Below are 22177 nucleotides of genomic sequence, written 5' to 3' on the forward strand. Positions count from 1 at the left end.
TCTAGGGGGACGGAGGGAGGTTTAAGCTGGGGGGTAACTTACCGGCTGCAATGGTGGTGGGATGGGAGCCAAAAGGAGGGGGTCTTGGGAGGCGGTGGTTAAGTAGGGTGGGGGCGTGGTGGTGTGATTGAGGGTGTGGTGGTGGGAGTCGGCTCTGCCGGATATTTAACAGCGTTGACTGTGCTGTGAAGTCAACGCTGACTTCATTTGTCTTTAAGCAACTGTTTATGCGGAAAATAAACACGGCTAGAAGAACCAGCTCCCGTTCCGGTTTCATTCTTTCGGTGACTCGTCGGACGGGGTCTGATAGTAACAAGATGGTGGGTTTGTTGTCACTGGGAGTTGTGGGGGGGGCACGAAGGGAGGCTCAGCCAATCTCAATGTATACATGGTTGTACTTGGACAATAAAGTTTCATTCATTCAATTTGGGTAGACGAAAATATCCCTTCTGGTGCCTTCTTCCTATGTGCCATTGGGAAAAAAAAGCCTGCCATTCTCGTTTCTTCCCAGCTCAAATTTTCAGAACCGCTGGGAGAAAATGTGCAGGAGCTTCAGGTGCACTTGGGATGCTTTGAAAATCTAAAAGATGTTGGGCTGGCAGAAAATACCTAACGTGGCTTTTAAACAGGTAACGCTGTTTTATAATCCCGTTTCTATCTGATGCTTACAGTCATGGTTCCTTGCACGTTCTTTAACGTATCCCTCCTCCGAGCCACTTTGAACAAACTCCCTAGGATCATCTCTACCTGCGGGAACTCCTCCTCAGCTCTGGTTCTACGCTGTTCTAGCTTGAGAATTTTTTCTGAGATTTAAGGGCAGAAAGTTTTGCAATTTTTCATTCCCTTCACCAAAGCGGACGGGTAAACCAGCCGACAACTTTCTTCTCTGAGAGTTGGAATATTTGTGAATGTTCCCTGGATCATCCAAGTTGCTTGATCGATCAGCACTGCAGGGATCAGTCTGGAAAGCTGTTAAGTGTAATACAAGGTAACTAGATATCAGGCTGGTGCAACCCAATCCAGGATTAACCATTAAGCAAGATAAGCAAAAGAGCCAGGTGTACATCTGTTCGCATCTCCTTAAAGCGCCTGTGTCTTTTCCAGAACTTGCGCGGCTGTCTTCCACAATCCCAACGAGCTTAGGCTGAAAACCCTGCTGGCAGGTGTTACCTGCACAGGCAGCTGCTGCATAGCAGCTTTTTTGCTTTGTAATCCAGAATGCTTGCACAGTCCTAATAGAGATTTGCCATTTTACAGATCATAATTAAAGCTATTTACTGGAATTAAAAAACTTGAATATTCACTGATGAAACAGAAGTCGCTATTGGAGAAGAAAATACATTTAGAGTTAATCATATAGATTAAGCTCAAAATGTAGTTGAGCATGTGTGTTTGTGTATGTACAATGAAAATGTACAGTATCTATCATCTATCTCTCTATATATATACCATATTATCTATCTATCTATCTATCTATCTATCTATCTATCTATCTATCTATCTATCTATCTATCTATCTATCTATCCATCCACTCCTGTCTATTTCTGTCTGTCTCTCCCTCCATCCTTTCTCTCCCTCTTTATATCTATCTATCTATCTATCTATCTATCTATCTATCTATCTATCTATCTATCTATCTATCTATCTATCTATCTATCCTTCCACTCCTGTCTATTTCTGTCTGTCTCTCCCTCCATCCTTTCTCTCCCTCTTTATATCTATCTATCTATCTATCTATCTATCTATCTATCTATCTATCTATCTATCTATCGATCATCGATCATCTCTTGCTATTTTTCTCTAACATCTGTTTATCATCTGTCTGTCAGTCCATCAGTCTCTCTCTCTCTCTCTCTCCCATCCATCTATTTATATATTAACTGTTTATCTGTTTATCACTTGTCTATCTACCATCTACCATCTGTCTATCATCTGATATATATATATATATATGTATATATGTGTATATATATATATATATATATGTATGTATATATATATATATATATATATATATATATATATATATATATATATATATATATATATATATATATATATATATATATATATATATATATACCGGTATATTGCTCAAAAAATAAAGGGAACACAAGATAAGACATCCTACTATTAAATACAGTACATTGTGTTGTTTAAGTGTACATTGTGCCATGCGTGTGCACGTATGTGTCCATGTGCACTTACACACAAACATGGATCGCTGAACCTTGAACATCTTGAAATTTGTCTCACTAAATTTAGATCTGAGAGTAAGATGAACAGAGTGTGTTCCAATATTTATGTTGATCTTTTCTCATCTTCTGTACTTTGCCAGCAGGTCTACCTAGCTTTTAAATTTGCATTCCACAGAAGTCTTCAGATCTTCCTTTTTCCTTCCTGTTCCCCAAACACGATAAAATAATTACCATAACTTCCTGTTCCCGCCACAGTTGTTAAGGTTCAGGTAAATGAAAGCCCCCTTTAAACCTCCTGTTTTCCTTTCTTCCTCTGATTGCAAAGACCGAACTGGGAAGATTTAGCTTTGAGGCAAGTGACTGCTGGACACACCTCTCTCTCTCTCTCTTTCTCTCTCTCTCTTTCTCTCTCTCTCTCTCTCTCTCTCTCTCTCACACACACACACACACACACACACACACACACAGACACACAAAATGTGGAGTTACAAACACAGCTGACAGCATAAATTCTGTTGCTAAACAAGGCAGTTGTTAAGTGAGTTGTACTTGATTTTACTGTCTTTTTTGCCATGGTTGTTAAGTGAATCACATAGTCAGTAAGTGAATCTGGCTTATCCCGTCAGCTTTGATGCTCAGAAATCACCTGGGAAGGTCACAAATGCTGTCCCTATGCACTTGAATTTTGATGACGTGACCATGGGGTATACTTTTATATACATACATACATACATACATACATACATATAGGTAAAGGTAAAGGTTCCCCTGCACATGTGTGCTAGTCATTTCCGACTCAGTCTAGGGGCCAGCGCTCATCTCCGTTTCAAAGCCAAAGAGCCAGCGCGTGTCCGAGGACGTCTCCGTGGTCATGTGTCCGGCATGACTAGACGCCAAAGGCGCACGGAACGCTGTTACCTTCCCACCGTAGTGATCCCTATTTTTCTACTTGCCTTTTTACGTGCTTTCAAACTGCTATATATATGTAGGTGTTTCATACAGAGAGAGAGAGACCAAGAGAGGGACAGAGAAACAGAAACAGAGAGAGACAGAGACAGAGACAGAGACAGACAGACAGACAGACAGACACACACACACACACACACAGAGAGAGAGAGAGAGAGAGAGAGAGAGAGAGAGAGAGAGAGAGGGAGAGAGGGAGAGAGGGAGAGATGTCCTATACTCAGTTCCAATGCCTGGGCATCAGATGCTCAAAGTCCTGGGTTTTTAACAGCTGCTATTAAAAGCCAGGTCAGCCTGTAGCAAGAATTTACTCATCCGTATTTTAATTAATAGATGGGAGGGCTGACCTGGTGTGTACCACCTAGACTACGTTAGGTGTAAAAGGGAGAAGGGAAAATTCCTCTCTCCAAATTGCATTCACTTCAGCTTCAGATGTGACACCTGCTACAACCCCACGGTGGAGGTGCTGGCTGTAGGTATTCAAGAGACTTGGGTGACTTTCAAATGTGAGCAGAGAAATAGGCACCGCTTTGGTGGAAAGTAACAGAGTTCCACGCACTTTTGGGGTATAGCCATGTTGGCCACAAGGTCATGAAAATTGTCTTTGGACAATGCCGGCTCCCTCGGCCAAGAAACAGAGATGGGCACCGGCCCCTGAACTTGAGCATGACGGGACAGGGGAAACCTTAACCTTTTTCTTTAGACAGGTAGTCCTTGACTTACAACAGTTCATTTAGTGACCATTCAAAGTTACAACGACACTGAAAAAAGGGACTTATGATCAGTTTTCACACTTACAAACCGATGTAGCATCCCCATGGTCACGTGATCAAAATTCAAACACTGGGCAACTGGCTCATATTTGTGACGGTTGCAGTGTAGTGTCCCAGGGTCATGTGATCCCCTTTTGCAACCTTGAGACAAGCAATGAGGAAGCCAGATTCACTTAGCAACTGTGCTACTAAATGAACAACTGCAAATGATTCACTTAGCAACTATGGTGAGAAAGGTCGCAAAATGGGGCAATGCTCACTTAACCAATGTCTCCCTTAGCAACATAAATGTTGGGCTCCCTTGTGGTCGTAAGTCGAGGACTACCTGCGTAAGATCACAACTTCATGAGCTTTCGGGGGCAATTCAGGTGTTCCGTTATTTGTGAGATCGTCTCTCTTCAACATTTCTGCTCATCCCAGCAAGATGAGCATGTTTCAGATCCTTGTGTTCTGTTCCAGCCTACGACCGGCCCTGTTGGAATGTCAGGGACAAGCCCTTTTTATATTCAATAGGCTGGAACTAATCCAATTAAATTTATTTGCAAAAGCTAAACGAAAAAGTTCAAACGAAAGTTAAACAAATACAGACCAAGACTTTAGTTTAGTTTAGTTTAGTTTAGTTTAGTTTTATTTGATTTATATACCGCCCTTCTCCTTGGTAGGGACTCAGGGCGGTTCACAGGGCATATATAAAAAAGACAATACAAAAAATTAAAAAAGATTAAACCCATGCCCAATTAAAACAATAATATAAATTTAGAAAACAATTAAAAACCCATAATCCCCCATCAGGCCAGACCAGCTATTTCAAACAGAAATATCAGAAGCTCTTCAAACGGTTGCCTTCAGCAACCAGCACCTCCCACACATTCCCCTTTTAAACAGCAGTCTCAAGATGTGGCTTCTCATTGCCTTCTCCCAAGTTGCCTCATTGCTTTCCTTTGCTCAGTTCTGCTAGATTGCCTCCTGCTCCTAGCGTCCCTGAACAGAGCCAGCTGTGGATCGTCTTCTTCCAATCCCTCATGCTCACACAGCTGAGTCTGAGGAGGAACAAGATGGGAGGGGCCTGGCTGAGAGTTCTGCGGTGCATCAGAACCTTCCTCTGACACCAAAGGCTCTCCAAACCCCTCCTCCTCCTCCTCTTCAGAATTGTCCGACTCAGCTGCCGAAACCACAAGCTGACGCTGAATCACAACACCTTGCTCTGCAATAATAGCTGCCTTTGAGGCAGCTTGTCCCATCAGAATGAATGCCCTCCCCCCAGCCCTGTTTTACGGGAGGCCGTAAAACCTTGTGCTTCTCCCCACCCCCACCCCCCACCCCCCCAGCATTGTAACAGAGAGTTGGAAGAGCCCATCTAGTAATGATTTCGAGATTAGAATATGTTTGCAGCTTGGCCTCGGTTGTGCTATATTGCTGTCGTGGCTTTGCCGTTTTTGTCATTTGTCATTTTGTTTTTATGTTTTTTAGATCAATGTCAGGCACCCACAGGCACTGTTTACGAGATGTTGCCATATAAATCACATAAAGCAAGGTAGGAAGAAGTGGCCCTCTCCTAAATGCATCTTTTTGCTTGCCTCCTTTTTATAGGCTGTGTGTAAATTGAATTCTGTAAACATTCTGACTGCTGTGGAGCTGAACCCCACCCCCGCCCCAAGGGAATTCCACCTTGCATGGTGCAAATTATGCACAGTCAGCTACTCCACAATTTGGGAGCACACTACTTTCTACTCCACCTTCATGTGTGTCAATCTCTTTGGAAATTTGGAGTTACTGTATAGGATAGAACCTGTGCATAATCTTAAAACAGGGGTCTTCAAACTTGGCTCTTTTATGACTTGCGGACTTCAACTCCCAGAATTCCTCAGCCAGTGTGCCTGGCTGAGGAATTCTGGGAGTTGAAGTCCGCAGGTCATAAAAAGGGCCAAGTTTGAAGACCCCTGTCTTAGAACATAGAATAAAGAATAACAGAGTTGCATTCAGAATCAGAATAGAGCTGGAACGGACCTTGCATGCCTTCAAGTCCAACCCCCCTGTTCTCAGAAGATTTATGATGTGTTGACTCCAACTCCCACTTTTCCCCAGCCAGCATGCTGGGGGAACAGTTTAGTGACCCAACTCTGAATACAGAATACAGTGTAACAGATTTGGAAGAGACCCTGGAGGTCCTCTAGTCCAACCCCCTGCTCAGGCAGGAAACCCTATACCATTTCAGACAAATGGCTGTCCAGTCTCTTCTTAAAAACTTCCAGTGTTGGAGCATTCACAGCTTCTGGAAGCAGATTGTTCCACTGATTAATTGTTCTCACTGTCAGGAAATTCCTCCTTAGTTCTAGGTTGCTTCTCTCCTTGGTTAGTTTCCATCCGTTGCTTCTTGTCCTGCCTTCTGGTACTTTGGAGAACAGCTTGACTCCCTCTTCTTTGGGGCAGCCGTTCAAATATTGGAACACTGCTATCATTCCCCAATCCTTCTTTTTATTAAACTAGACATACCCAATTCCAGCATCCGTTTTTTTTATATGTTTTAGCCTCTAGTACCCCAACTGGCTGTTTTGTTAATAGGGAGTGAGAGATTCAGCCCAAGATGGCTTTTTTGTGCCATGCCACAGGGCTCAGTACTTTGTGCTGCTTTTGAATATTTATATGAAACATTAAAAATGGACAGCAGACCTAGTGGTCCATTAAATCTACTTTGACGTCATCCTGGCTGGGGAATTCTGCAAATTGAAGTCCACAATCTTAAAGTTGCCACAATTAGACACTCCTGCACTACAGGGTATAGAAGCAACCCAGAAGATAATTTAATTTGTGATCAGCTGAATGATGTTAGTGCAGCCAGGAAGTATTCACGATCCATGTGTTGGAAATTATCGTGCAAAGGAAAAAAAGAAGAAAGGGGAAGGAGTTTTTCTAAAGCATGGGTAGCAGACTGGTCCACCTGCTTAAATATGCTAGACCTCTTTTCAGCACAACATTTATCGGTGTCCTACAACCCTTATTATTCCTGTTGGTGTAAATCAGAAATGCCACCTGTGTTGGATGGAGATTATGAGAGTTGAAATCCAGCATTATCTAGAGGAAAGGTGTTTAGAAAAGCTGGTCAATCTGGTAAACTAAATTTAAGATTGGCTCAGGCAAGGAACAGCAGAAAAGAATGGGAAGTAAAATGGATGAATTCTCTGCTATGGCTAATGTCCACCTGGGCAGATGAAATGGTACAGGTAGTCCTAGACCTATAATAGTTCATTTTCAGAAGCACCCACAAGCTCTGAAGGAAAGCTCTTCCACTGGTTAATTATTCTCACTGTCAGGAAGTTTCTTCTTAGTTCTAAGATGCTTCTCTGCTTGGTTAGTTTCCATTCATTGTTTCTTGTCCTGCCTTCTCATGCTTTGGAAAATAAGTTCACACACACACACACACACACACACACACACACACACACACACACACACACACACTTTTTTGTAGCAGCCCCTCAAATACTGGAAGATTGCTATCATGTTGGAAGGGACCTTCAAGGATCCGTCTAGATTCTAAGTTACTTTTCTCCTTGGTTAGTTTTCACCTGTTGTTTCTTATCTTGCCTTTTGGTGCTTTGGAAAATAGCTTGACCCTCCCTCATCTTTGCAGGAGCCCCTCAAATATTAAGAACTAAAGAGCCTCTTCTTGCAGGTGAAGAAGGAGAGTGCAAAACTTGGGTTGAAACTTAACATTAAGAAAACCAAGATCATGGCATCCGGCCCTCTCAATTCCTGGCAAATAGATGGGGAAGAAATGGAGGTAGTGACAGATTTTATTTTCCTGGACTCCAAGATCACTGCAGATGGGGACTGTAGCCAAGAAATTAAAAGACGCTTGCTCCTCCGGAGGAAAGCCATGGCAAATCTAGACAGCACACTAAAAGCAGAGACATCACCCGGTCAACAAAAGTGCGTATAGTCAAGGCTACGGTCTTCCCAGTTGCAATGTATGGCAGTGAAAGTTGGACCATAAAAAAGGCTGAGCGCCAAAGAATTGAGGCCTTTGAACTATGGTGCTGGAGAAGACTCCTGCGAGTCCCTTGGACTGCAAGGCGATCAAACCGGTCAGTCCTAGAGGAGATCAACCCTGACTGCTCTTTGGAAGGCCAGATCCTGAAGCTAAAACTCAAATACTTTGGCCACCTAATGAGAAGGAAGGACTCACTGGAGAAGAGCCTAATGCTGGGAAAGATTGAGGGCAATAGAAGAATGGGACGGCAGAGAATAAGGTGGCTGGATGGAGTCACTGAAGCAGTAGGTGTGAGCTTAAATGTACTCCAGAAGATGGTAGAGGACAGGAAGGCCTGGAGGAACATTGTCCATAGGGTCGTGATGGGTCGGACACGACTTCACAGCTAACAACAACAACAACTCAAATATTGGAGCACTGCTATCATGTCTCTCCTGGTCCTTCATTTCATTAGACTAGTCGAGTGATGGCGAACCTTTTAGAGACCGAGTGCCCAAACTACAACCCAAAACCTACTTATGTATTGTCGGGTGCCAGGTGGACATGGCCCATTGGGTGGGTGTGGCTGTGGTGGTAATGGCAGACTGGGTGGGACTGAACAGTTCAATCAATCAATTCCAACTTTGCAAGGTCTTTTTTTTTCCCCCACGAGAAGTGTCATAGGTTCGCCACCATGGGACTAGTCCTTCTTTTCATCTTCACGGGATTGCTACTATGCGTTCATCCCTTCCTTGCTTTCTGACAAACCTGTCTACAATTTTTGTTCAGATGCTGAACTCTCACAATAAAGGGAAGAATGGGAGCCACTCTCAAAGGCAAACTCAAGGAACAGTGCAATGATAGAGGAATCTGCCAGTGCGATTAATCAAGAGCAATGTCCCAGTGCAGCCAACGAGAGTTAAAGATTTATTTCTCAACTGCCTGACTTGGCTTTTCTCCCTGAATATTTGGCAGTTAGGGCAGCTGAGAGTCAAGGACAAGGGAAAACTTAGGGCACGTTTAGAATAGAATGTTCTTTGGAGTCTGCAGCTATCCTGGAGAAGCATGTTCCTCATTAGATTTTAGTAGGATGGCTTTGGTTTGCTTAGACAAAGCACTTCACTCTACAGAGGTGATACCCTGCACCTTGTCAGGCTGAGGTGTCGTGGATTACTTGCTCCTCCTGACAGCCTTCTCAAAGTTCTTCTAAGTGACATTAGAATTTAAGAAGTTTCCTGGATGAGAACCAAAACATTTACAAAGGAAAAAAAAAACAAGAAAGGCCACTTGCTTTTTGAAAAACACCTTTGGGACAAAGAAATAAGAGCTATCTTACTACCTTCAGGAGCATCTTTTCAAGCAGAATGTAATCACTCTACAGAGTCTAGCTAGAAAAAAGTCTCTAGGTTCCTAATTCTCAGGAAATTCAGAATCCTAATTTTCTGAGGGGAATTTTGGCACCATCGTTCTTGACTTTCTGAAGGTCTTTCAAGATCTGGTTGGACCATCAGGTGTGGAGACCGCAGGGAATTAGTGAGGTGGCTAATTAACATCTCTAAGCCCATTATTGGTTTTTTAGCTTTGATTTTATTATTTTAATACTTTTGAATTATATATATTATATATTACATTACATTACATTACACTACATTAAATTACATGTTGGTATTTATTAATTAATGATTGTAAGCCACCCACTGAGGTAAGATGGACAGCCAATAAATTTTACAAACAAATTATATCTACTCTATATCTATATCTATATCTATATCTATATCTATATCTATATTTATACCTATATCTATATATCTATATCTATATCTATATCTTTATCTTAAATTTGGATTGCCCACAAAGAGTTAAAGGGAGACTGGTATAGCTATTTTGAGCTATTTAGCTCTCATCAGCCAGCCAGGCAAAAGCTTTCTTCTTGATACACACGAAAGCTTTCTTCTTCCCATATTTGGGCCAACCGGGTGCATAAAAAACCCCCACTTAAGACATATCTATATCTATAAAAGGTAAAGGTAAAGGTATATATATATAAAAGCTAAAGGTTCCCCTGCACATGTGTGCTAGTCGTTTCCAACTCTAGGGGCCGGTGCTCATCTCCGTTTCAAAGCCGAAGAGCCAGCATTTGTCTCAGGACGTCTCTGTGGTCATGTGGCCGGCATGACTAGACGCCAAAGGCGCACAGAACGCTGTTACCTTCCCACCGTAGTGGTCCCTATTTTTCTACTTGCATTTTTACGTGCTTTCGAACTGCTAGGTTGGCAGAAGCTGGGACGAGTAACAGGCGCTCACTCTGTTACGCGGCACTCGGGATTCGACCTGCCAAACTGCTGACCCTCTGATCGACAGGCTCAGCGTCCTAACCCACTGACCCACCGCGTCCCCATCTATATCTATATCTATATCTATATCTATATCTATATCTATATCTATGTCTATGTCTATGTCTATGTCTATGTCTATGTCTATGTCTATGTCTATGTCTATGTCTATAATTTGCTTTGTTGTATGTCGCCCAGAGTCACTTTTCATGAAATGGGTGGCTATGATTTTGAAAAATAAATAAATACATAAACAAATTGGCTATGGAGTCGGGAGAAGAGAAGGTGCTTCCTTTACTATGCCAGCCCCTTCACAATAGAACAGCTTGTCTTCCAAGCTCCAATTAGTCCCTATTGTGCTATTCTTTAGCAGAACAAGAAAAACAACCCTTTTCTGCAGAAGAATTGTGGAAGATAATTTGAATTCTGACTAATTATACATTTTTATGTGACCTATTCAGGTAAGTCATCACGAGTCTGATGAATCCAATGGCATATGCTTCTTTTACAGAATAAACAACAAAATGACAGAGTTGGGAGGGACCTTGGAGGTCTTCTAGTCCAATCACCTGCTCAAGCAGAAGACCTATACCAGAAGTCTTCAAACGTGGCCCTTTTATGACTTGTGGACTTCACCTCCCAGAATTCCTCAGCCAGCATGCCTGGCTGAGGAATTCTGGGAGTTGGAGTCCACAAGTCATAAAAGGGCCACGTTTGAAGACTCCTGCCCTATACTGTTTCAGACAAATGGCTGTCCAGTTTCTTCTTTAAAACCTCCAGTGATGGAGCACCCACAATGTCTAGACTAGAGGCAAGTTGTTCCACTAGTTAATAGTTCTAACTGTCAAGAAATTTATCCTTGTTTCTAGGTTGATTCTCTCCTTGATGAGTTTCTATCCATTGGGTCTTGCCTTCAAGTGCTTTGGAGAACAGCTTGACTCCCTCTTCTTTGTGGCAGCCCCTCAAATATTGGAACACTGCTATCATGTCACTCCTAGTCCTTCTTTTCATTAAACTAGATGTGGTGGCTCAGTGGGTTAGGATGCTGAGCTTGTTGATCAGAAGGTTGGCAGTTTGGCGGGTCGAATCCCGAGTGCCGTGTAACAGAGTGAGCACCTGTTACTCATCCCAGCTTCTGCCAACCTAGCAGTTCGAAAACACGTAAAAATGCAAGTAGAAAAATAGGGACCACTAAGGTGGGAAGGTAACAGCATTCTGTGCGCCTTTGGAGTCCAGTCATGCCGGCCACATGACCACGGAGACGTCCTCAGACAAGCGCTGGCTCTTTGGCTTTGAAACGGAGGTAAGCCCCAGCCCCTAGAGTTGGAAACGACTAGCACGCATGTGCGGGGGAACCTTTACCTTTACTTTACCTTTACCCCATTCCAGCAACCTTTCTTTATATGTTTTAACCTCCAGTTCCCTAATCATCTTTGTTGCTCTTCTCTGAACTCTTTCTACAATGTCAACATGTTTTTTTTTTTTTATATCATGGCGACCAAACGTGAATGCAATACTCCAAGTGGGATCTTACTAAGGCAGGGGTGTCAAACTGCCGGCCCGCGGGCTTGAGTGTCATGGAGAAACCGCGCCCATCCCATTTTCGGCAATGGGAAAAAGTTCCGATACGTCACACGACATCATGTGACGTCGCAAGTTTGACATGCCCGTACTAAGGCATTATAAAGTGGTATTAACACCTCACATGATCTTGAGTCTAGCCCTCTGTTAATGCAGGCTGGAACTGTGTTGACTTTTTGTTTTTCTAGTAAATAAACCAGTATCATTATTTCATAGGAAAATAGGGGTCAGTGCTGGAACACCCAACTACTGCAGTTTTTAAAAGTGGTGTTCTATTCAATTGTATCGCATATTATAAACTAATAAAAAAAGTGGTGTTCTGTTAATTGGGTTAGTGATGATGGCTGTCAATTTTATTCTATTTTGATACGATATTTAATGGGATGGATTGTATTTTATTATGTTAAATTGCTGGAATCTTGTTACCATGGCTGTTTTATTGACTATATGTACCAATGGGATTTTAATTGCTCGGCCAGGAACTGTACTATTAAATGAATTGGGATAACATCTCAGAAGATTGTTAAGTCTCACAAAATTTGAATTGCTGTGGAATTCTGGGAACTGTAGTTTCAGCCCATCTTGAAGAAACCAGGTAGGGCAAAACAGAATTAATTAATTAACTATATCTGTGTATTTAAGAGCTTTGATTGATTAAAAGAGTGTCACAGTCTTGGTTTTGTTTTGTTTTGATGATTTAGTTTTAAGACGTACAAAAGAGCAGGAGCTAATCACCATCTCTGAAGGAGAAATAGAAATACTTTCTCCTTGGGGTAACGTTTGGTAAAAAGGAAAGAAACTGATAAGGCAGTTGGTTTTATTAATATGCAATTTTAATCATCTAAAACACATACTTAAATGACAGAGTTTGTTAACGGTAAAAAAACAAAACTTAGTCAGGTTTCACTCCTAAGCACTTGCCTTCTTCTCCAGATGTTTGTGGCTCTCTGTCAGAGGCTTTCACCACACGGTCAAGGTTAACTGAACCATGGTTTAGCCAATTCATCTAGATCAGGGGTGTCAAACGTGCAACATCACATGACGTGTCGCGATGTATCATACTTTTTTTCCATTGACGGCAATGGGGTGGGCGCAGTTTCGGCATGACGCATCTGGCCTGCGGGCTGGAAGTTTGACACCCTGATCTAAATGATGATGATGATGGTGGTGGTGGTGATGATGATGATGGTGATGGTGATATCCATTCAGTCGTGTTTGACTCTTGGCAATTCTATGGACCAGGTGCCTCTCTACGTTTTCCAGTCTTGCACTACTTCTTTGAGTTGTTTCATGCTTTGGCTGGTGTCCATCAAATTATTGGCATCCATGTGATACACTGAGCCTACTTCATAAAGGTCTAGCACATGCATTCCCACAACTCTTTGAACCTGGTTACTATTATGGCTGCTTGTGTTTCCGAGAGCCCGGCATTTGTGTGCAGGGATGTCTTCAGGAAAGAGATTAAAACTCTCAAGATGGCGGCAGCACAACCCTCCCCTATGTAAAAAGGGCTAGTGCACCTTTCACTGAATAATAGCCCCCAGCTTGCCTTTTTTGACCCAGATTCCCTTCTGTGAGTGAATCCAAGCCATTGGGTTAGCTCATGGCTCACCATTTGGTCCAGAAAAGGAGTGAATTCAAAAACAAAGGTGAGCTTGTTAAGCGAACGCAGCCATGAAGAGTTTGTTTGATAATGAACTAAGCTTTCTTATACTCACAACCACAGTTGAGCCCAACATTTCTGTTGCTTACTGAGATGGTTGTTAAGTGAGTTTTTCCCCACTCCATGACCTTTCTTGCCACCGTTGTTAAGTGAATCACTGCAGTTGTTAAGTTAGCCACACGGTTCTTAAGTGAATCTGACTTCCCCATTGATTTTGCATGTCAGAAGTTCAGAAAAGGTGATCCCAAGATCCCGGGACACTACAACTGTCATAAGTGCGAGTCAGTTGCCAAGCATCCAAATTTTGACCCTGGGGATGCTGCAATGTTCCTAAGTGTAGAAAACTATCATAAGTCACATTTTTCAGTGTTGTTGTCCAACAGTCACTAAACGAATGGTTATAAGTATATCCCAAGCTCACTCTTCCAATCGTTTTTTTTTTGGGGGGGTGAAGGGAAAAAACCCTTGTTGATTGTGTTTCTCATATACCCAGAACAGGAGATGGGCAGCATGAAACATTTAACTGATGCTGATCAGATTCAGCAAGAATGAGTGGGAAGCAAGAGGAATGTGCCTTGGTTTTGGACAAGACTCCTACATATATACACACCAGCTGTGAGCAAATGAACTTCCTACCTTCTTCCATATGGATCATTCGCACGGATTCCCCTCTGATTTACAGCCCTAGCCTCCTCCTTTGGCTTCCTGAGCTGGGCCTTTATTGATAGCTTAAGTAATAGCAACCAGCAGAATACACAGCTCCTGCTGAATCTCCAACATCGAGATGAGTCTTGGACTCTCTCTGTGTGTGTGCATCTTGTTTCCACCCCCTGCCTTGAAGTCTTGCAGGCTCCCTTAGCTGTTTCTGCCGGCTGGCACAACAAGCCCAGGGGACACACCACAAGCCAACAGGCTAATCCACGGGGTATCTTCATCGGCCCCATCCAGATCCCACGATCAAGAAATGTTCAAGTTAGGAGATTGAACAGGTCTATGGAGATTCTCAAACATCCAGTTCTCAAAGCCTCCAGAATGAGATGGAGACCGTCAAATGGCTTATTTGACTGTGTGTTCCCGCCAGGGGGTAGGTGGGTGGGGAGTTATTGCTTTTATTTATTTATTTTTTCCCTATGCTGCTTTTTATTGTTTGTAAACTGCATGAGTCGCTGTGAGCGAGAATAATTTTTCTAAATAAATAAATAACAAATAAATAAAGGGGCTTCTTCAGAAGGCAACCAGCTGCCACAAAAAGGAAAGGGTCAACCTATTCTCCAAAGCATCCGACGGCAGTACAAGAAGCAACGGATGGAAACTAATCAAGGAGAGAAGCAACCTAGAACTCAGGAGAAACTTCCTGACAGTGAGAACAATTAACCAGTGGAACAACCTGCCTCCAGAAGTTCTGGGTTCTCCATCACTGGAGGCTTTTAAGAAGAGACTGGACAACCATTTGTCCGAAATGGTATAGGTTTTCCTGCCTGAGCAGGGGGTTGGACTAGATGACCTCCAAGGTCCCTTCCAAATTCTGTTAGAGCTCTGGGCCTTCATTATAGTCCTAGCAACAACCCTGCTACTCAGTAAGGTCCCCTTACACTGTTCCCCATTCTGCCACCTCCAAAAATTTGTGTGAGAATGGAGTGCGCGTTTACGAATAGTTCTCAGGTGATGGTAAGTGCTGGCGTACAGTAAATGTTGGTGGGGCACCCCAAACCTCATGGCACGTCAGCGTTGACACAAGTGTCAGGATTTGTCATCACTGGAGATGCTGAGATGTTGAGATCCAAGCTGAGCATCAGCCCCTGAGTTTGCCCAGTCAAGCAGGTCCTCTCAGTCTGAGTGCAAACCAAATTTCCAAAAAGAAAGTCCATCATGTGGTACAATTCTCACCACAGTCCAGATGTTGAGCGAAGACTTTGGAGGCCTCATCTGAAGTCCATCCTTAGGCAAGAGATGTCACTGGCCAACTTTGAGTTATTTGCTCTTTGCCCAAGGGGTTGTGGTGGTGGAGAATAGATGGGATGCAGATCAATCAAGCAAACAAACATCAACTTCACATCTTATCCCATCTCCTGGCTGCACATGTGAATCTAATTACTTGCAGTAGAGGAAAGTTATTATGATGAATGGGGTTGCATAGAAAGAAAAACTGGAAACACTCATTTGGCTTGCCTTTCAATGCCAGTTTTCCCTAACTGTATTCCCCAAATAAATACAGGAATGAATGCTTAATAATATGCCCCAAACTTGTCTTTTTTTGGACTTTGTGGTATAGTTTGAAAAAAAAATCAAAATCAAAACCATTTATTAGGGGAAAATGCTCAGAACAATATGTAGACAAAGAAAGAACATGTAAAATGGCCTTTATATTTGGATAAAATATTCTACTAAATTAAAATGTATAAAATAGCAGAAATTAGGGTAAAAATGAGCTACTAATTGCCCATGCAGGCATATACCTTTATATATAATTATTTCTTTTTTTCCTCTTTTTTTAAAAAAAAATAGAAGTACAAATTGGATCGTGGCTCAGTTTAAGAACTGAAGGGGGAAAGGTGAAGAAAATCAAAGCTCATAGCTTTGCAAATATATTTAGCAGAAACTGCTGCATGGTGAGCCAATCTTACCTATCAAAAGAGAGACAATCCCGGGATTTAGGATGACACCACCACCACCCCTTTTACAGACAGAAAGATTAGACAGGAAAAATAAATAAATAAAATCCCCCTCTGTTGCTATGTTTGCAGTAAATATAAGATAATTCTCTCATTTTTTTAAAAGGCAAGTTATTTGGAGAGAAAAAGATACTTTACTTATAGATAAAGATAAAAATAAAAGCTTTTGTTATTGCAACTCATAGTTATTTTTTTTAAAAAAAGAGGTTTTCTCATAAACAGTCACCTTCACACATTATAACTGTCTTTCTCAAACAGGTGCTCTCCAGACAAGAGATTTTAAAAATCTAGAAACCAGCTGAGGTCTTGGGACCACACCCTTTATATGATTGGCAGTAAAAAGAGTTGGAGCTTCTGTAACTGTATGGTGAGGTGGTCTCTTATCTGGACATTTTTGGGTCCTTCTCTCTTAGAGTCCCTGCCTCCAGATATCTTGGGAGATCGACTTGCAGAATTACTGGTGGACATCTGGATTCAACAACTTGACAGAGGAGCCTATATGAATTGTTTTGCACAGGCCAAATGAAAGCATTTTGGAGAAAAAATATCCAGGGGGAAAGGACCTTGGATGTCGCAAAGAGAGTCCCTTTATTTGTTAAACTAGTGTTGTTGTTGTTGTTTTTCCACCATTGGCAACTTTAAGATATGTGGACTTCAGTTCCCAGAAATCCACAGTCACTTTCTTTTAAGAAGGGTGGACTTCAGATCCCAGAATTCCCCCATAAGCTCGCTTTGAGATGGGTGGACTTCAGCTCCCAGAATTCCCCAGCCAACATGCTTTAAGATGCGGGGACTTCAACTCCCAGGATGTAATTGCATGTGATCTTTGAAGACGGGAGGGAAGAATTGCTACCTAGGGAGCAATCAGATAAAAGAAGGTATAGACCTCAGCTGCATAACGGACAGAGAAAGAAACTCAGAAAGTTTCTGAGACTCTAAAAGAGATGGCAGGAGAGTTGTAGTACCGAGGCCGGAAAGCTAAGAGGGGAAGAGAGATGTACTTTCAGACTTATAAGACCACACTTGGAATCCTGCATCCAATTTCGGTCACCACAATGTAAAAAAGTTGTTGAAAACCTGGAAACAGTGCAGAGAAGAGCAACAAGTCTGAATAGGAGGCTGGATGCTAAAAACCTATGAAGAACGGTTGCAGGAATTGGGTATGTCTAGTTTAATGAAGAGACGGGGTGACATCATAGCAGTGTTTCAACATTTAAGGGAATCCTACAAAGACGAGAGGATCAAGCTATTCTCCAAAGCACCTGAAGGCAGGAGAAGAAGCAATGGATGGAAACTAATCAAAGAGAGAAGTAACTTTGAACTAAGGAGAAATTTCCTAATGGTGAGAACCATTAAACAGTTGAATGCCTTGTCTTCAGAAATTGTGGGCGCCCATTGCTGGAGGTTTTAAGAAGAGCTGGACAGTCACTTGTCTGAAACGGTATAGGGTTTCCTGCTTGAGCAGGGGATTCAGTTCTTCTATGCCAGGGGTCTTCAAACTCGGTCCTTTTATGACCCATGGACTTCAACTCCCAGAAATCCTCAGCCAGTGTGCCTGGCTGAGGAATTCTGGGAGTTGAAGTCCATGAGTCATAAAAGGGCCAAGTTTGAAGACCCCTGTTCTATGTTCTTCTATGTAGCCTTACTATAAAGTTGCATTAACTTATCTGGTTGTGCTTCCCTGTCTGTTCCACCTCTAGGCAAGGTGACGTCGAGTTCCACAGTCCGCTTGCTTTAGGATGGGACTGGAAGCCCACCTATCTAAAAGTTGAAAAACACTGGGTTAAACCTTCAGCAAGAACTGCCAAACGAAGACACGTTGTGGATGTTGTCCAGCTCTGAAACTGTGGAAGGGCAGAGTGACATTTCAGTCATGAGGTGCAAGGCTGCCTCTGCCAGGACCCTTGTGTGTCCAGCGCAAGATTTCCTTTTAAAGCATGCAGCAGCGCCGAGGAAGATCATTCACGGGGGAGCAGCACTAATTCCACATGAAAGGCAGGAAGATTGAGTGCACAAACCGGCAGCCAAGAATAAAACTGGCCGTCTGTTCTCCGTCTCTTTCCCAGTCCACCTGACGGCTGAAGCCGTTCCAGGGAACTATCCTTCAAATGTCTTAGGAGAAATGAATGTTCTAGCAGGAGATAAGGGCCTGTTTACCCAGAGCAGAAGTCTTCCCGCTTTTCCTTTTAAAGGGAAGTTTCTAGTCCTCAAGGTGGAGAAAGTTGGCTTGAAATGATGCCGTCCAGCACGTCTTAGAAGGCCACGGGAGAATTTTCTTACTATCAGCAGGTGGAGCGATGGTCTTTGACTCTTCTCAGGTTATATCAAGGAATTAGGTGAACCGGGGTGTCCAACCTTGTCAACTTTAAGACGTGTGGACTTCAACTTCCAGAATTCCCCAGCCAGCATGGCTGGCTGGGGAATTCTGGGAGTTGCAGTCCACACGTCTTAAAGTTGGCGAGGTTGAGAAACATTGTCCTGAGTTGATACGTTTATTGAAATGTGCAGTGAGACAAGAAGAAACAGCTGCACTATTCCTACACTGGAAAACCTACACGCCAAGCACTTCCACCGCTCAGCAATTTTTGTCCTGTTGTCACACTGTGAAGATGACTCTAAATTAAATCTTGAGAATTACCCATATATAGTGAACGTTGTCCTTCGGGGAACGACGGATGTGCCTGATAGCTCATCAGACAGGGAAGAAAAACACTTCACTGCCAAACATTGGCAGTAGATCACATTGCAAAAACCCATCGGAGAATGAGGGAAGGAAAAGAAAAATAGGAACTGTGGAGACCAAAGGAAAGCATCCTGTTCCTCTTATGGGTTGTGAAAATGGGCACCCAAGATGAATTGGTTGCCAGCCTCTTCACACGCAGCAGAGTTCACCTCACAGATATTTTTTTTCCATGCATGGAAAAATCCACAACGGAGCAAAACATTTCTTTCAAAGTTTTAGATACACACGCTATTGCTCTCCACTAGTTTCTGGCTGGCTGGGCCTGGTCTGCATACGCCAGTTTTTCATAAACCTGCAGACAGATATACTATCCATGGGCATTTTTTTATTTATTTTTTTATTTTTGCAGAGGAGGGCAATAGGCAGATACCAAGGGAAAAGCAGAATCTTTCCAATACTAAGAACTAGTGCCATGTTAAAATGTTGATGATATCCTCATAAATGGGACAGAAGGAGTTTGAGAGTTTTAAAAAGTTTGAATGCAGAATAAAGTGCAAATGACAAATTGGTTTATTTCTCCCCCCACCCCATCCCACTCCCCCACGAAGTCAACCCACCACAGAAATACTTGCTAATGTGAGATCCTTGGTGCTTACTGATCTTGGTGGTTTTCTTGCAGACATTTCATTACCAAACTAGGTAACATCATTAGTTTGTATAAAAAAGGAAGGAAGGAAGGAAGGAAGGAAGGAAGGAAGGAAGGAAGGAAGGAAGATGAATGACTGGCTGGAAGAAAAGAAAGAAGAAAGATGGAGGGAGAAGGAAGGAAGGAAGGAAGGAAGGAAGGAAGGAAGGAAGGAAGGTAGGAAGGAAGGAAGGAAGGAAGGAAGGAAGGAAGGAAGGAAGGAAGGAAGGAAGTTGGGAGAGAGGGAGGGAGGGGGAGAGAGAAAGAGAGGGAGAGAGAGAGAGAGAGAAAGAAAGAGAGAAAGAGAGAGAGAAAGAAAGAAAGAAAGAAAGAAAGAAAGAAAGAAAGAAAGAAAGAAAGAAAGAAAGAAAGAAAGAAAGAAAGACCATCCTCCTCCATGGACCAGCCATGTTCCAGGTTTTTCCAAGTTTCATTTAGCTCCCAAGGAAGATATTGCTAGAGTTGTAGACAGCAAGCATAGAAAGGACAAAAAAATTGGTGAGGTCATGATGCAAATAGACAGAGATGCATATCACATATGGCCACAACAGGTTTTCAAGGATATTTTCCTTTAAGTTTTCAAAGGGATTATAAAGAATACATAAATAAACCAATCTTAGAGTTGATGTCTAAGAAAAAGTGCTGGCTTTCTGTCTTTCTCATCACAAAATGATGAAAACTCATGATGCCAATTTTGGTAGCTGTGAACAGAATAACAGAGTTGGAAGGGACCTTGAAAGTCTTCTAGTCCAACCCCCTGCTAAGGCAGGAGATCCTATGCCATTTCAGACAAGCGGCTGTCCAGTCTCTTCTTAAAAACTTCCAGTGTTGGAGCATTCACACCATCTGGAGGCAGGTTGTTCCACTGGTTAATTGTTCTACCTGTAGGGAAATTTCTCCTAATTTCTAGATGGGCTCTCTCCTTGACTAGTTTCCATCCGTGGCTTCTTGTCCTGCCTTCAGGTGCTTTGGGGAATACCTCTTCTTTGTGGCAACCCCTGAGATATTGGAACTCTGCTATCATGTCACCCCTGGTCCTTCATTTCATTAGACTAGACAGACCCAATTCCTGCAACTGTTCTTCGTATGTTTTAGCCTCCAGTCCCTTAATCCTCTTTGTTGCCTCTTCTCTACACTCTTTCTAGAGTCTCACCATTTTTTTATATCATGGCCACCAAAGCTACCATATTCTAAGTGTGGGCTTTCCAATGCATTAATACCAACACTGATCAAAGGGCCCTGGAGGGCTAACCCCCCCCCAAAAAAAACAGACACAATTTAAAGTGCACCTATGAATCTCTATCTTTAGGTTTCCTTAACAACTTTCTGAGACATTGTTGTTAGCTGCGAAGTCGCAGGACTGGAATTCTGCCTTTGCTGCTCTTAATTCAGTGGCTTCATCCACTGGAGAAAACAGGCTTTCCCCTTAACAGAATAACACAGTTGGAAGGGACCTTGCTGAGGCAGGTAACTCTATACCAGGTGTCCCCAACTCATGGACTGGCACCGGGCCACAGCTTGCCAGAAACTGGGCCATGGAAACAAGGAAAGCCCCATCTGTGGGATGCAGGCAGCACACAAAACCATGCCCCCCCTCCCCCTGGTCCACAGGAAAAACTCTCTCCATAGAACCAATCCCTGATGTCCATAAGGTTGGGGGCTGCCGCCCTATACCCAGTTGTTGTTGTTAGCTGCGAAGTCGTGTCCGACCCATCGCGACCCCATGGACAACGTTCCTCCAGGCCTTCCTGTCCTCTACCATCTTCTGGAGTCGATTTAGGCTCACGCCTACTGCTTCAGTGACTCCATCCAGCCACCTCATTCTCTGTCGTCCCATTCTTCTCTTGCCCTAAACCTTTCCCAGCATTAGGCTCTTCTCCAGTGAGTCCTTCCTTCTCATTAGGTGGCCAAAGTATTTGAGTTTTAGCTTCAGGATCTGGCCTTCTAAAGCGGGTTGATCTCCTCTAGGACTGACCGGTTTGATCGCCTTGCAGTCCAAGGGACTCACAGGAGTCTTCTCCAGCACCAGAGTTCAAAGGCCTCAATTCTTTGCCGCTCGGCCTTTCTTATGGTCCAACTTTCACTGCCATACATTGCAACTGGGAAGACCGTAGCCTTGACTATAGGTAGGTACCGAGCACCTACTACAGCCTGCAGCAAACCCAAACAGCCATTTCCATTTGCCGCTTTGTATTGCTAGACCTGGCTTCACCGCACCTTAAATCATCAGCCTGGGTTTAAGGAAGAAAATAGTGTTGTGTGAATCCAAACAGCAGGTTTGACCACGCACAGACAACATCACTCCACTGAAAATATCTGACAACATGGCAGCTGGAGTGAGACCAGGGACAAAAACACAGATCAAGGTGTGTCTATTTTCAGAGTCTACCCATGAATTCTTAGAGCTCAAATCTTCAAAACCGGATTAAAAAAAGGGGTGGGGGGCGAATGAGCAGAATGCCAAGCCAGAACCTTTTGCAAATGATTCTCCAAGGACCCCGGGGAGGTTTCTTTGCTTAGAGGAAATTCTATGCAAACATTTCACTCCATTCATCAGCTCAGCCATGCTCGGATCCTAACTGAACAGCTGGATCATAAAACACTCAGCACTAGTGGCTGCCAACAATAAGGACATTTTGCTCTTCTTTCCATTTT

The sequence above is a fragment of the Vipera ursinii genome, assembly GCF_947247035.1.
Source record: "Vipera ursinii genome assembly, chromosome: 5".
Taxonomy (NCBI): Eukaryota; Metazoa; Chordata; class Lepidosauria; order Squamata; family Viperidae; genus Vipera; species Vipera ursinii.